Consider the following 16,498-nt stretch of genomic DNA (forward strand, 5'->3'; position numbering starts at 1 on the left):
GCACAGCACAAATTAGTTATATATGGGGATGGTAGTTTTTTCATCTTCAGTTGTCTCTGACGCAGCTTATACAAAATAATTGTTGTTCTGTTAACTGAATACCACTCGGTAATTGCAAAAAAAGTTGCAGCTGTTTTGTTGACATTCTGAATGCTTCTAAGTAAATATAATTTTTTTTTTAGTATAGTTGTCCTTTTCATAGGTCTGACATTTTTCTTGAGGGGAAGCTAGTCTTGCTTTTGCCCATTTTGGATCATATAATTACAGTGTTTATCTTTTCATATAGTTAGCTGATAAAAAGCTTTTGTCTACACACCCTGCATAATTGTGGTGAGGGTAATGAGAACTGAATTGAGACAGTTTTCATCCATAACAAACTCAAAATCTTGGTCAGTTGATAATTTTCACATAGCCCAGTTACATTTACAAAGTGAAAAGTAACTGCTCTACTCACGGCATGGGATTATTAGAATCAAACATTTGAAAGTCTGTCCTTGAAGGACTAATAGAAAAGTATGTTCTAATCTTTACATGAGGACTTGACATTTTTTTTAACTTCCATTACCATGTAATGGCAATTATGTTTGCAGTTCCCACATTAAAGAAGGCCTGAGAATGTATCCCCAAAAGCATGAGCTTAAAATACAAGACTGCGGTATGAAGTTTTTTGTTGACATTAGTCCTGGCAAAGGCTCTGAAGAAAAAAAAAGTGCTGACTGTAAATGTCTTTTATTTATCTAAATAATGATTGCTTAGGAAACTTGAGACTCCATTAAAGGTATTTTAAATTAATTAGGCCAACTTTTAAAATTGTATACCACATTTAAGATTGAGTATATTTTCTAAATTATAGTTTGCCCCTTTATAAAATCAAATAGACATGAGGGAAATAAACTTTGTATCACAGATTGAATTGTCCAATTTTTTTGAATTCGATTTTTATAAGACTCAAAACTCATTAGGGTCATGTTTATCTGCTTAGCTGTTTAGGAAACAATTTGGCAGTTTTGTGGTTTTTTACATTCTCTTTACGGTGCCAGTGTTTTAAAATAGCTTTCTTGTAATTTTACATGCTTTTGTGATCAGTGCTGTTTTGTTATATAATTTTGACTTGGATATTTTCATTTGCATTTGTTTAAGTAATTTCAGGAGGAATACTGAACATCTGAGTCCTGGATGATACTAATAAACTAATAATTGCAGAGGTTTTTTTTTTAAAAAAAGAGTAAACCGAAAACAGACAACACATGGAGGCTAAATAACATGTTACTAAATAATGAATGGGTTAACAATATAAAATTAAGGAAGAAATTAAAAGAACATTGATAGCAATAAAAATGAGAACACAACAACCACAAATGTATAGGACAAAGTGAAAGGAGTTCTAAGAGGGAAAAACATAGTACTATAGGCCTACTTTAAGAAACAAGAAAAATGTAAAATAGGGAATGTAACCTTACACCTAAAGGAATCACAAAAAGAACAACAAACAAAGCCCAAAGTGAGTAGAAAGAAGGAAATAATAATGATTAGAGAGGAAATAAAATAGAAAAGATAAACAAAATTAATAAACTTTCCATCAGAGTCAATAAAAAAGAGAGTGAGAAATAGCAAAAAACGTAAAAAAAAAATGAAAAGAGAGAAGATACCCAAGAAATAAAATTAGAAATTAAAGAGGAGAAGTAACAACTGGCACTACAAAAATAAAATTATTATAGGAAAATACTATGAACAACTATATGCTAACAAATTGGGTAATCTGGGTGAAATGGATAAATTCATTGAAACATACAATCTTCCAAGGCTAAATAAAAATGACAGAAAATCTGATCATACCAATGACAACAAACAAAATCAAAGTAGTAATAAAAAAAACCCTCTCAACTTACAAAAGTCCTGGGCTGGATGGCTTCACAGGTGAATTTTGCCAGACACTCAAAGAAGTAACACCTATCCTTCTCAAACAATTCCAAAACATTCAAGAGGAGGAAAGACTCCCAAGCTCATTTAATAAGGCCAGCATTATCCTAATTCTGAAACCAGATAAAGACACTACAAAGAAAGTAATATCCCTGATGAACATAGATGCCAATATCCTTAACAAAATATTGGCAAACCAACTTTAGCAATACATTTAAAAGATATGGCATGATCAAGTGAGATTTATTCCTGTGATGCAAGTTTTATTTACTATCTGCAATTCAATTAACATGAAATACCACATAAAGTAACGCAAGATAAAAATCACATGATCATATCAATTAATGAAAAGAAAAAGCATTTGAAAAATTCAGCATCCATTTATGACAAAAACTCTCAGCAAAGAGGGAATAGAGGGAACATATCTCAACATAATAGAGGCCATGACAAACCCATAGTTATGTCAAAACCATAGTTAACATCATACTCAATGGGGAAAAGCTAAAAGCGCTTTCCTTAAGATCACTATATCCTTGTTTCTGCTCTTAAAGATTTCCACTTTTACCACTTTTATGGTAACACAGTATTCCAAGTCCTGGCCACAGCAATCAGACATGAAAAAGAAATAAAAGGCATGCAGACTGGTAAGAAAGAAGTAAAACAGTCATTATCTGCGGATGACATAATGCTATATTCAGATTGGGGCAAATGTAGGCTTACAGTTGTGAGTACATGAAAAACAGATTTTATTCTTGTAATATTATTTATTGTATTATTTTCCATCTGAACAATTGTAAAAGTACTTTTGCCCCACCCTGTATAGAGAATCCTAAAGATTTCCCCCCAAAACTATTAAAACTTCCCTGTCTGGGTGGCTCAGTTGGTTGGAGCATTGTCCCGTACATCAAAAGGTTGCGGGTTTGATTCCCTATCAGGGCATGTATGGGATATAGCCAATCAATGTTTCTCTCTTGCATTGATGTTTCTCTTTCTCTCCTCTTCCCCTCTCTCTGAAAACCAATAAATATGTAACCTTGGGTGAGTTAAAAAAAAACAAAAACGTTTAAAAACACTATTTGAACTGATAAATGAATTCAGTAAAGTAGTATACAAAATTAGTATTCAGAAATTGGTTGCATTTTATACACCAACTAGTGGCCTGGTGCACAAAATTCATGCATGGGGGGAGGTTCCCTCAGCCCAGCCTGCACCATCTCCAATCTGGGACCCCTCGGGGGATGTCCTACTGCCCGTTTAGGATTGGGCCTAAACCAGCAGTTGGACATCCTTCTCACAATCTGGGACCACTGGCTCCTAAATGCTCACCTGCCTGCCTGCCTGATCACCCCTAACTGCCTCTGCCTGCCTGCCTGATAGCCCCTAAACTCTCTTCCTGCTGGCCTGATCTCATGCCCAACGGCCTTCCCCTGCCAGCCTGATCTCACCCCTAACTGCTCTCCCCTGCTGGCCTGATCGCCCCTAACTGCCTTTGCCTGCCTGATCACCCCTAACTGCCCTCCCCTGCCAGCCCGATCTCATCCCTAACTGCCCTCCCCTGTCAGCTTGGTTGCTCCCAACTGCCCTCCCCATGGGCTTGATCTTGCCCTGAATGGCCCTCCCCTGCTAGCCTGATCTTACCCCCAACTGCTCTCCCATGCTGGCCTGATCACCTCTAACTGCCCTCTCTGCCTCGACCTCCACCACCATGGCTTTGACTGGAAGGAAATCGGACATCCGGAAGATGGCCAGTCAACTCGGTCTAATTAGCATATTACCCTTTTATTAGTATAGATCAGGCGTCCTCAAACTACGGCCCGCGGGCCACATGCGGCCCGCCGAGGACATTTATCCGGCCTGCTGGGTGCCGCTGCCTGTCCTGCTTAGCAGCCGACTCGTCCCGGGCCTGCAGTGTGCATAGGAATTTGTTCATAGTTTTTTTTAAAAAAACTATAGTCCATCCCTCTAATGGTCTGAGGGACAGTGAACTGGCCCCCTGTTTAAAAAGTTTGAGGACCCCTGGTATAGATAGATTATATAGGATAGGATTGCTTGAATGGGGGGAGGAAAGCCTTTTTCAGCAGGAGGAGATGCTCTTGGCAGACAAAAATACATAATTCCTATATCTGGACTGATAGCCAGCCATTAAAAAATTGTAACACTTTCTTACACCTTACACAAAACAGCTATTGCCCTTAAAACCCCTCCTCAGCCCCCACCTTAGGTTCTGCCTCTGCAGTTCACCCAGATTAGGTTCTGATTGGTCAGTTTCTATGCCAGTCAGCATCAAAAGCTCCGCCTTTTAGGCAGCCATTGGCTCCTCACATTTCACCCAGATTTGGTTCTGATTGGTTGGTTTCTATGCCAGTCAGTGTCTCCGGGCCTATCAATGGGCCTGATCAGAGAGGTGGCACTGATCAGCAGCCCCAGTGGAGGCCCGAGAGAAAGAGAGGCTCAGCTGCTGGCCAGGCCTGGAGGGAAAGAGAGAGGCAAGGGCTGATCAACAGCTGCCACTGAGGCTACAGATCAGACCCTGCTTCTCTCTCCAGGCCTCTGTTCGGGCCTGATCCGCAGCCCCCTCGGCAGTAAGTGCTGGGTCGGGGCGCCTGCAGCAGTGGCAGTCAGTGCTGGGTGACCATGGCAACCCAGCACTGACTTCCGGTGGGTCGAGCCTTCAGTCATTTTGGATGTTATGGACCCTGGGTTTTTATATATTCAGATAATAAAATGACAGAAAGAGAAATTAAGAAAACAATCCCACTTACAATTGCATCAAAAATGAAATACCTATGAATAAATGTAACTAAGGAGACAAAAGACCTGTGCTTGAAAAATTAGAAGACATTAAAAATCTTGAAGAAGACACATATAAATTGAAGAATATACTGTGCTCATGAACAGAAAGAATTAACATTATTAAAATGTTCATACTATGCAATCCCTATTAAAATAACAATGGCGTTTTTCAGAGAATTAGAACAAATAATTCAAAAATTTATATGGAAACAAAAAGACCCTGATTAGCCATAGCAATTTTGAGAAAGAAGAACAAAGTTGGAGATAACATACTACCTGATATCAAACTACACTACAAGGCCATAGTAATCAAAACCGTATGGTACTGGCATGAAACAAACATAAAGATCAATGGAACAGAATAGAGAGCCCAGAAATAAACCTACACCTATATCATCAATTAATTTATGATAAAAGACAAAAATACAAAAAGGGGCAAAGACAATCTATTCAATAAATGGTATTATGAAAACTTAACAGATACATGCAAAAAATGAAATTAGACCACCTTCCTATACCATATACAAGAATAAACTCAAAATGGATTAAAGGCTTAAATGTAAGACTTCAAACCATAAAACTTCTAAAAGAAAACATAGGCAGTAAAATCTCTGACATTTCTCTTAGCAATATTTTTTTCTGATATATCTTGTAGAGAAAGGGTAACAAAGGAAAGAATAAACATATGGGACTGTATCAAACTAAAAAGTTTTTGAACAGGAAAGGAAACCATCAACCAAAGAAAAGACAACCAATCAAATGTGAGAAGATATTTGCCAATGATATATTGGATAAGAGGTTAATATCCAAATGTGTAAGGAATGCATACAACTTAACACCAAAAAGCCAGACAATCTAATTTAAAAATGGGCAGTGGACCTAAATTATTTCTCCAAAGAGACAATATGAAAAGATGCTCAGTGTCACCAATGACAGAGAAATGCAAATTAAAACCACAATGAGCTATCATCTTATACCTGTAAGAATGGCTATCATCATTAAGTCAATGAATAAGAAGTGTGGGCCAGGATGCAGAGAAATTGGAACTCTTGTGTACTGTTGGTGGGAATGCAGATTGGTGCAGCCACTGTGGAAAGCAGTATGAAGTTACCTCAAAAAATTAAAAATGGACCTGCATTATGACCCAGTGCATCTACTTCTGGGTATTTATCCAAAGAAATCCAAAACACAAATTCCAAAAGATATATGAATCCTATATTCACTTGCAGCATTATTTACAATAGCCAAGATATGGAAGGAATTTAGGTGTCCATTGATAGATGATTGAATAAAGAGGGTGTGGTACACATATACAATGGAATATTACTTGGCTATAAAAAAGAATGAAATCTTACCATTTGTACCTAGAAGTGAAAGAAGTCAGAGAAAGACAAATACTGTATAAATAAATAAAACAGACAGAAATTTATAGATACAGAGAACAAACTGAAGGGTTGCCAGATTGGAGGTGGGTTGGGGGCTGAGTGAAAAAGTGAAGAAATTGAGAAGTACAAATTGGTAGTTTAAAAATAGGGAACAGAGTTGAAACAACAACAAAAAAGTAAAAATGTAACTGGTGAAGTTAATTTTAAGAATATTCCGGGGTAGGCAAAAGTAAGCTTACAGTTGTAATACAAATAAATAATACAATAATTAAAAAAACAGCCCTAACCGGTTTGGCTCAGTGGATAGAACGTCGACTTGCGGACTGAAAGGTCCCAGGTTCGATTCCAGTCAAGGGCAGGTACCTTGGTTGCGGGCACATCCCCAGTGGGAGGTGTGCGGGAGGCAGCTGATCGATGTTTCTCTCTCATCGATGTTTCTAACTCTCTATCCCTCTCCCTTCCTCTCTGTAAAAAAGCAATAAAAAATAATACAAGAGTAAACTCTGTTTCATATACTTACAACTATAAACCTACTTTTGCCCACCCCTATATTTTAATTAACCCGATTATTCAAAATACTTTTCAACAGATAATCAATATAAAATTATCAATGAGATATTATATTTTTTTTTACTGAGTTTGAATTCTGATGTGGACCTTACACTTAGAACATATCTCATTTGGACTAGTCAAATTCCCAATGCTAATGGCTACCATATTGGACAACATAGCTCTAGAGACCCTTGCTACTCAAAGTGTGGTCTCGGGACTCTCAGTATTGTATCATAGGAAGCTTGCAAGAAAGGCACAATATCAGGCTCCAATTGGACTTAGAGAATCAGTATTCGCATTTAACAAGCCCTAGGTAATATAACTTGCATATTGAAGTTTGAAAAGTAAAGCTCTATATCACTTCGCTGTAACTACCTCTCTTTGGGATAAAGGCCCAGCATACCATAAGTATTATTCAAATATAAAATGTAACCCTCTGGTTAAGTTGTCATTCTACTCACTAGATCATGGTTGAATTGTCCGAAAATCAGTCAAATAAGGTGACTGTGTACTAGTACTGTATTAGGCACTATAGGGTTTGCTGAGCTGAAGAGGACATGGTCTCTGCTTTCAGGAAACTTAAAACTGCCAAAAGATGGCTGGAGAATAATACTCTGCACAACACATCCACTCTTCTTCCCCATTAAAACCTCTAAATAACATTTCCATCTCAAAAGTAAATGTGGCAACCAGGCACTGGATTGATCAAACAAGCTTTCAACTCAAGAGGTTCATGGGACAGAAACAAGTTTCACTCCATTTGAAATTGGCTCACAGCAATGGTCTGAAGCAAACACTTGGGCTTTAGGACATGAACTCAAAGGGTTCTTCTGAAAGGGTAGCAACCCTGTGTTTTTATAACAGGGAAATTATAACATTCATCATGCTCAAATTCAGGAGCTATGCACTCAAGTCAAGAGAAACCTGACAGTCTGATTTCCAGGTTCCAGTGACTTAGACTAGGACAGTGGTCGGCAAACTCATTAGTCAACAGAGCCAAATATCAACAGTACAATGATTGAAATTTCTTTTGAGAGCCAAATTTTTTAAACTTAAACTTCTTCTAACACCACTTCTTCAAAATAGACTCGCCCAGGCCGTGGTATTTTGTGGAAGAGTCACACTCAAGGGGCCAAAGAGCCGCAGTTTGCTGACCACAGGACTAGGAATTCCTATTTAAAGCAAAGAAAATAAAAAAACGAGGAAGTGCCAGTCCTTGTTTCTCTGTGTAGGTGTTGACAAGCTATTAAATCATTAGGCTGTCCCTTGCCAGAAGCAGCAGAATAAATCTTGGAAGTTGACAAATGGTCAGCAGCTCTGTGTGTGCCTGCACACTCAGACACACACACAAAGGGCACACTGTTTTCCTTGGTGTATCTCCTGGCTGTGTAAATATTTCATCTGACATTTGGGTTGGATTCTGAGCTAGTTTCCCACCAAGCTGATGGTTTTTAATCTGCTTTCAGTAGCCTGCAATAAACTGTCTAACCTGTCTGCACAGTGCAGTATACTCTGCCCACTGGCAAACAGAACAAATGGAACCAAGAGATCCCCAATATACTATTCTCAGATGTCTGAAGATGAGTAATTGCACCCAAGCTCTGCCCAAGTCAGAAACACAAACTATGAGGTGCCTGACTCATCCCACCAGCACCAAAGAGCCTTTCCTAGACTAGACCAGTGCCAGCAGGAGGTCACAATATATACCTTTGACCTGCCATACTATGAAGACAGATCTTTGGCTTAGAACAACTGTGTCAATGCCAAAGATGAGGATGGACATAATCTCATTCATTCTGGGTTATATTCATTCTGGCTTCCCTTCAGTTTCAAATGAATTTCTTTAGTTATCTAAAATGTAGGAAATGCTGTGATAATCTAAACCACAAATTATTGGCTCAGAGAGCTCCTATAAAAAGAAAAGAGTTACTGAGACACCTGGATGCTACAATGTGATGACCCTTGAAAAAATTATGCTAAGTAAAAGAAGACAATTATAAAAGACCATATATTGTCGAATTCCATTCATATAAAATATCCAGAATAGGAAAATCTATAGATACAGATAGTAGATTAGTTGTCACTAGGGTTGCAGGGAGAGGAATGAGATTGATTGCTAGTGGGCATGTAATTTCTTTTAGGGTACAAAAATATTCTGGAATTAGATAGTAGTAATGATTTCACAATTTTATGAATATACTAAATAGCACTGATTTACACACTTTGAGTGGATGAATTGTACAGTATGAGAATTATCTATAATAATGAAAGCGTAATATGCTAATTAGACTGGACGTCTTTCTGGAAGTCCTTCCTTCCAGACAAAGCCACAGTGGGTGGGGGCTGTGGCAGAGGCGGCAGAGGCCCCCTGGCTGAGGCGGCACAGCAGGTGGGGGCCGGGGACAAGGCCCTTGCATGAATTTCGTGCATCGGGCCTCTGGTATCTTGATAAATCTGTTTCCAAAAGATTAAGGGTCATTAAATTTTTTCTCTTCTCTTCCCACCAATAGTTTCTATAGATCAATTTTCTCAGCCTTGCTATTCAGTATTCCATTTATAAAAGAAAAGCGATAAATAAATAAATAAATAAATAAATAAATAAATAAGGCATGCAAGTTGGTTCTAGGAAAGCTATCACATCAGAAGGGTATATCCTGTTTACTGCTACAAGTTCTCTACCATTCATTCATTGATCCAATTAATTCATTGAAAGTCTGCTATGTACTAAGCCCTGAGGATAGATACAACATAAATAAACACTGATCTTTTTATTTGGAGCATCCTATCTAATAAAGAGGGAATATGCTAATTGACCATCACTCCATCACAAAGATGGCTGCACCCACAGCTGAGGCCAAGTTCCCATAAGGAGCCTTAACAACGAGCAATCAGCAGGGACCTGAGGCTACGCCCTCCCCCGCCCCCGTAGGGCTTGACAGGGGACCTCAGGCCGCATCCCTCACCCTGCAGGGCTTGACAGGGGACTTCAAGGTGCGCTTCCTGTCCTGGTGCTGGGCTAGGAGACATCAGGCTGCTCACCCTGCCCCAGCGCCAGGCCGGGGGACCTCAGGCCCTGCCCCCCCACCAGGTGGGGCTTGACAGGGGACTTCAGGCTGCACCCCCCACCCTGGTACCAGGCTGGGGGACATCACACTGCACCCCCTGCCCGGCGGGGCTTGACAGGGGACCTCAGGCCATGCCCCCAACCCCAGCACCAGGCCAGGGGACCTAAGGCTGCACCCCCCTGCCTGGCTGGGCTTGACAGGGGATCTCAGGCCATGCCCCCCAACCAGAGGGGCTTGATGGGGGACCTCAAGGTGCACCCCCAGTGCTCGGTCGGGAGAACTCAGGCCGCGTCCCCACCCAGCAGGGCTTGACGGGGGACCTCAGGCCACACCTCCCGCCTTGGCACCAGGCCAGGGGACCGCAGGCCTCGCCCCCTGCCCTGGCGCCAGGCTGGGGGACCTCAGGCCATGAACCCCGCCCATTGGGGCTTGATGGGGAACCTCAAGGTGCGTTTCCTGTCCTGGTGCTGGGCTAGGGGACTCAGGCTGCTCCTCCCCGCCCCAGTGCCAGGCTGGGGGACCTCAGGCCACACCCCCACCAGGTGGGGCTTGACAGGGGACCACAAGGTGCACCCCCAGTGCTGGGTCAGGGGAACTCAGGCTGCGCCCCCTGCCCAGCGGGGCTTGACAGGGGACCTGAGGCTGTGCCCCCCCACCTGGCAGGGCTTGATGGGGGACCTCAGGCCATGCCCCCCACCCAGCAGGGCTTGACAGGGGAATCTCAGGCCATGTCCCCTACGTGGCAGGGGTTGACGGGGGACCTCAAGGCACGCCCCCCGCCCCGGTCTGGGCTGGGGGACCTCAGGCCACGCCCCCCATCCTGGCGCCAGGCCAGGGGACCTGAGGCTACATCCCCTGCCTGGTGGGGCTTGACAAGGGTGGGACTGGCCAGGTCTGGATCTAGCCCAATTGGGGCAGTGCCCACTGGGTCTGGGTCTCACGCGATTTTGAGGCGCATGTGGGTGGGTGGGGACTTGACTCTGGGTCCCATGGTGTGCCCCAGACTCTGACAGGAGGAAGGTTTTCATATACATTTTACAAATTTTCTTTCATCTCTGACACTTCTATTATAGAGAAAGGGCAAATAGCAATATTAAATTATTTCCTCTAATTAATCCCCTTTTAATGTGCACAAATTTTGTGCACTGGGCCACTAGTATGATAATGATGCTCTTAACATTGACCCTGAGACACCAGGATTCATGAGTTGCCTTTGGAATAACGAAAGATTAAAATATGTTAATGACAATGTTAGTGTCATTTATATTCCTTTTTCAAAAATTGGCAATTCATGGATGATACACTTCTAATTTAAAAGTTTTAATACCTGAAGTGTAAAGTATAATGGGCAATTTATAATAGTAGTAAAGCAAACTATTTAAAGAATAAGGAAGGATGCAAACTTCCTGTTTCCTCGTGATGTTGTAAGGAAGAGTACTTAATTAAAATAGCCAGACCAGAAAGGTTATAGCATATATTTTGAGGTTTCCTCCTTTAAAAGGAATTGTTTTTGTCAATCCACAGGATTTATTAAGTGGCAGTCTTTCCTTTTTGTTTCAATGTAAATAAAGACACTGGTAATACTTCTGGTGATAGTTTGGGGAAAACTGTAAAACAGAACTCAATTGTTCATTTCTTCAGGCAGTGTAGTAAGATTTATCTCTGAAGTTAGGCAGGCCTGGGTTCAAATCCTAGTTTATACTTTAATTTGGGCCTTCATCTCTTTTTGTTTGTTTGTTATAAAGATATTTTTATTAGTTATATCATTTGACAGAATAATAATATATACATAATTCAATTTTTAATTCTTTATTGTTGAAAGCATTATGAATGTCCCTGTTCCCCCATTGTTCTCTCCCAGCCAGCCCCCGCCCCCAGCCCCAGCCTACAATCTCATTGTCTGTGTCCATTGGTTATGCTTACATACACACAAGTTCTTCAGTTGATTTCTTATCCCCCTCTGCTCACCTACCACTGCCTTACCTCTGCATTGTCTCTGGATCTGTTTTTGTTCCATCAGTTTATGTTGTTCATTATATTCCACAAGTGAGTGAGATCATGTGATATTTATCTTTCTCTGACTGGCTTATTTCACTTAGCATAATGCTCACCAGGTCCCTCCATGCTGTTGGAAATGGTAAGAGTTCTTTTTTTTTTTTTTTTTACAGCAGTGTAGTAGTCCATTGTGTAAATGTACCACAGTTTTTTAATACACTCATCGGCTGATGGGCACTTAGGCTATTTCCAAATTTTAGCAATTGTAAATTGTGCTGCTAAGAATATAGGAATGCATATGTGTTGTTTTTTTTTCTGATAGGTGTTTCTATTTTTTTATGGGATATATTCTCAGGAGTGATATTATTGGATCAAATGGGAGCTCCATTTTTAATTATTTGAGGAAACTCCATACTGTTTTCCACAGAGGCTGCACCAGTCTGCATTCCCACCCACAGTGCACGAGGGTTCCTTTTTCTCCACATCCTCGCCAGCACTTGTCATTTGTCAATTTGTTGATGATAGCCATTCTGATAAGTGTGACATGTTAACTCATCGTCATTTTAATTTGCATCTCTCCGATGATTAGTGACTTTGAGCATGTTTTCATGTTTCTTGGCCTTCCTTATGTCTTCTTTTGAAAAGTATCTATTTAGGTCCGTTGCCCATTTTTTGATTGGGTTGTTTATCTTCCTTTTTTTAAGTTGTATGAGTTCCCTGTACATGTTAGAGATTAAACCCTTATTGGTGATAACATTGGCAAATATGGCAGTGGGCTTTCTTGTTTTGTTGATAGTTTCTTTTGCTGTGCAAAAGCTTTTTATTTTGATGTAATCCCATTTCTTTATTTTTTATTTAATTTCCATTGCTCTAGGAGCTGTATCAGTGTAAAAAGTGCTGCCTGTGGATTCCTCTAGTATTTTTATGGTTTCCCGTCTTATGTTTAAGTCCTTTATCCATTTTGAGTTTATTTTTGTGTATGGTGTAAGTTGGTGGTCTAGTATCATTTTTTTGCATGGATCTGTTCAATTTTCCCAGCACCATTTATTGACTCCATTGTATGTTTATGCCTCCTTTGTCAAATATTAATTAAGCATAGTGGTTTGGGTCAATTTCTGGCTTCCCTATTGTATTACATTGGTCTATATGTCTGTTCTTGTGCCAGTATCAGGCAGTTTTGATAACAGTGGCTTTGTAATACAGCTTGATATCAGGTATTGAGATCTCACCTACTTTGTTCTTCTTTCTCAGGATTACTGCAGTTTTTCAGATCTTTTTTTTATTCCAGATGAATTTTTGGAGAGTTCGTTCTAGGTCTGTGAAATATGCTGTTGGTATTTTAATGGGGAGTGTATTGAATCTATAGATTGCTTTGGGTAGTTTGGACATTTTAATGATGTTGATTTTACGAATCCATGAACATGGTATGTTCTTCCATCTGTTTATGTCTTCCTCTACCTCTTTTTTTCAGTGTCCTGTAGTTTTCTGTGTATAGGTCTTTTACCGCCTTAGTTAAGTTTATTCCTAGGTATCTTAATTTTTTTGGTGTGATGGTAAATGGGATTGATTTTTTAGTCTCTCTTTCTGTAAGTTCACTATTGGTGTATAGAAATGCCATAGATTTCTTGGCGTTAATTTTGTATCCTGCTACATTGCCAAATTCACTTATTATGTCTACTAATTTTTTGATGGAGTCTTTACGGTTTTCTATGTACAGTATCATGTCATCTGTGAATAAGGACAGTTTCACTTCTTCTTTTCCAATTTGGATGCTTTTTTTCCTTCTTCTTGTCTGATAGCAATGGCCAAACAGGAGTGGTGAGAGTGGGCATCCCTGTTTAGGGAAAATGGTTTTATTTTTTTGCCCATTGAGTATGATGTTGGCTGTGGGTTTGTCACATATGGCTTTTATTATGTTGAGGTATGATCCTTCTATTCCCACCTTGCTGAGAGTTTTTAACAAGAAAGGGTTCCCGCCAAAGCCGGTTTGGCTCAGTGGATAGAGCGTCAGCCTGCGGACTGAAGGGTCCCAGGTTCGATTCCGGTCAAGGGCATGTAACTTGGTTGCGGGCACATCCCCAGTGGGAGGTGTGCAGGAGGCAGCTGATCGATGTTTCTCTCTCATCGATGTTTCTGACTATCCCTCTTCCTTCCTCTCTGTAAAAAAATCAATAAAATATATATTAAAAAAAAAAAAGAAAGGGTTCCTAACACACTCTATTGAAAGGCTATCTTGACTCCATTGTATGCTCTTGCTGTCTTTGTAAAATATCAATTGAGCATAATGGCTTGGGTCAATTTCTGGGTTCTCTGTTCTATTCCATTGGTCTATATGTCTGTTCTTGTGCCAGTACCAGGCAGTTTGAGAACAGTGGCTTTGTAATACAGCTTGAAATCTGGTATTAAGATCCCACCTACTTTGTTCTTCTTTCTCAGGATTGCTGCAGCTATTTAGGGTCTTTTTTTTATTCCAAATGAAATTTTGGAGAGTTTGTTCTAGGTCTGTGAAATATGCCATTGGTATTTTAATGGGGAATTCATTGAATCTATAAATTGCTTTGGGTACTATGGACATTTTTATAATATTGATTCTAGCAATGCATGAACATGGTATATTCTTCCACTTGTTTATATCTTTATCTAGCTCTTTGTTCAACTTCCTGTAGTTTACTGAGTACAGGTCTTTTACCTCCTTAGTTAGATTTATTCCTAGATATCTAATTTTTTTTTTGTTGCAATGGTAAATGGGATTGTTTCTTTAGTGTCTCTTTCGGTGAGTTCATTATTGGTATATAAAAGAGCCATAGATTTCTGGGTGTTAATTTTGTATCCTACTACATTGCCAAATTCATTTATTAAATCAACTAGTTTTTTGATGGAGTCTTTAGGGTTTTCAATGTACAATATTATGTCATCAGCGAATAGTGATAGCTTTATTTTCCTTTTCCAACTTGGATGCCTTTTATTTCTTCTTCTTGTCTGATCGTTATGGCTAGCACTTCCAGTACTATGTTGAACAGGAATGGTCAAAGTGAGCATCCCTGTCTTGTTACTGTTCTTAGGTGAAATGGTTTTAGTTTTTGCCCATTGAGTATGATGTTGGTTGTAGGTTTGTCACATAAGGCTTTTATTATGTTGAGGTTATAACCCCTCTCTCTAGTCCCACTTTACTGAGAGTGTTTATCAAGAAATGGTGTTGGATTTTGCCAGAAGCTTATTCTGCATCAATTGATATAATTAGGTAATTTTTGTCTCTCAATTTGTTGATGTGATGTATCACATTTATTGAGTTATGGATATTGTACCATCCTTGCATCCCCAGAATAAATCCCACTTGGTCATGGTGTATGATCTTTCTAATGTAATGCTGGATCTGACTTGCTAGAATTGTGTTGAGAATTTTAGCATATATGTTCATCAGAGATATTGGCCTGTAATTCTCTTTCTTTGTAGTGTCTTTATCCTGGATGTGGTAATAGGGTACTGCTGTCTTCATAGAAAGAGCTTGGAAGTGTGCCGTCCCTCTCGAATTTTTTGGAATAGTCTGAGGAGGATAGATTTTAGTACTTCTTTGAATGTTTGGTAAAACTCTCCCGTCAAGCTGTGTAGCACAGAGCTACTATTTGCTGGAAGTTTTCTGATCATGGCTTCAATTTCTTCCATATTTATTGGCCTATTCCGGTTTTCTATTATTATTATTATTCCTGAATGAGTTTTGGAAGATTGTGTTTTTCTAGCAATATGTCCATTGCATCTAGGTTGTGCAGTTTGTTGAAATAGATTTGTTTGTAGTATTTTCTTTTTACAATCCTATGTATGTCTGTGGGGTCGGTTGTTACTTCACCTCTTTCATTTCTGATTTTGTTTATTTGAGTCCTCTCTCTTCGTTTCTTGGTGAGCTTGGCTAGAGGTTCATCAATCTTGTTTATACTTTCAAAGAACCAGCTCTTGCTTTTGTTGATCTTTTGTATTTTTCTTGTCTCTAGGTTGTTTATTTCCACTCATATTTTTATTATTTCCTTCTTTCTCCTTACTCTGGCCTTTTCCAGTTGCTCTCATTCTAATTCTTTAAGTTGTACGATTAGAAAATTTATTACCCGTTTTTCTTGTTTGTTGAGTTTTGGCTTGTAGTGCTATGAACTTCCCTCTCAGGACTGCTTTCACTGTGTCCCATAAATTTTGGATTGTTGTGTTTTCATTGTCATTTGTTTCCAGGATGTTTTTTTATTTCTTCTTTGATTTCTTTGGTAACCCAATCATTGTTTAATATCATGCTATTTAGCCTTTAAGTATTTGATATTTTTAATTATACTTATTATAGTTGATTTCTTATTTTATGCCATTGTGATCTGAGAAGATGTTTTATTATTTCAATCTTCTTGAATTTGAAAAGACTTTGCCTGTGTCCCAATATGTGGTCTATCTTTGAAAATGTCCCATGTGCACTTGAGAAGAATATATATTCTGTAGCTTTGGGGTTAAGTGTTCTGAGGATATCTATCTGATCTAGTGAGTCATTTAGGATTTCTGTTTCTTCACTGATTTTTTTTTGTCTAGAAGATTTATCCAGTGATGTCAGTGGGGCATTAAAGTCCCCTACCTTGATTGTATTGCTGTAAATCTCTCCCTTAATACCTTCCAGAAATTTTTATTTTATTTTACATATTTGGGTGCTCCTTTATTGGGAACATATATGTTCATCAGGGTTATATCCTCTTGTTGTATCGATCCCTTTAGTATTATGAAGTGGCCTTCTTTATCTCTTGTGATGGCCTTCACTTTGAGATC

At 39.5% G+C, this 16,498-nt stretch overlaps 1 protein-coding gene across 2 annotated transcripts in view; it reads right to left on the reverse strand.

Annotated features, from left to right (window-relative positions):
• Positions 1-16,498, reverse strand: part of HDAC8 (histone deacetylase 8) — a 451,824-nt gene that overhangs the window by 121,331 nt on the left and 313,995 nt on the right. The window lies entirely within an intron of this gene.

Source organism: Plecotus auritus, assembly GCF_963455305.1.
Source record: "Plecotus auritus genome assembly, chromosome: X".
NCBI classification, from domain to species: Eukaryota; Metazoa; Chordata; class Mammalia; order Chiroptera; family Vespertilionidae; genus Plecotus; species Plecotus auritus.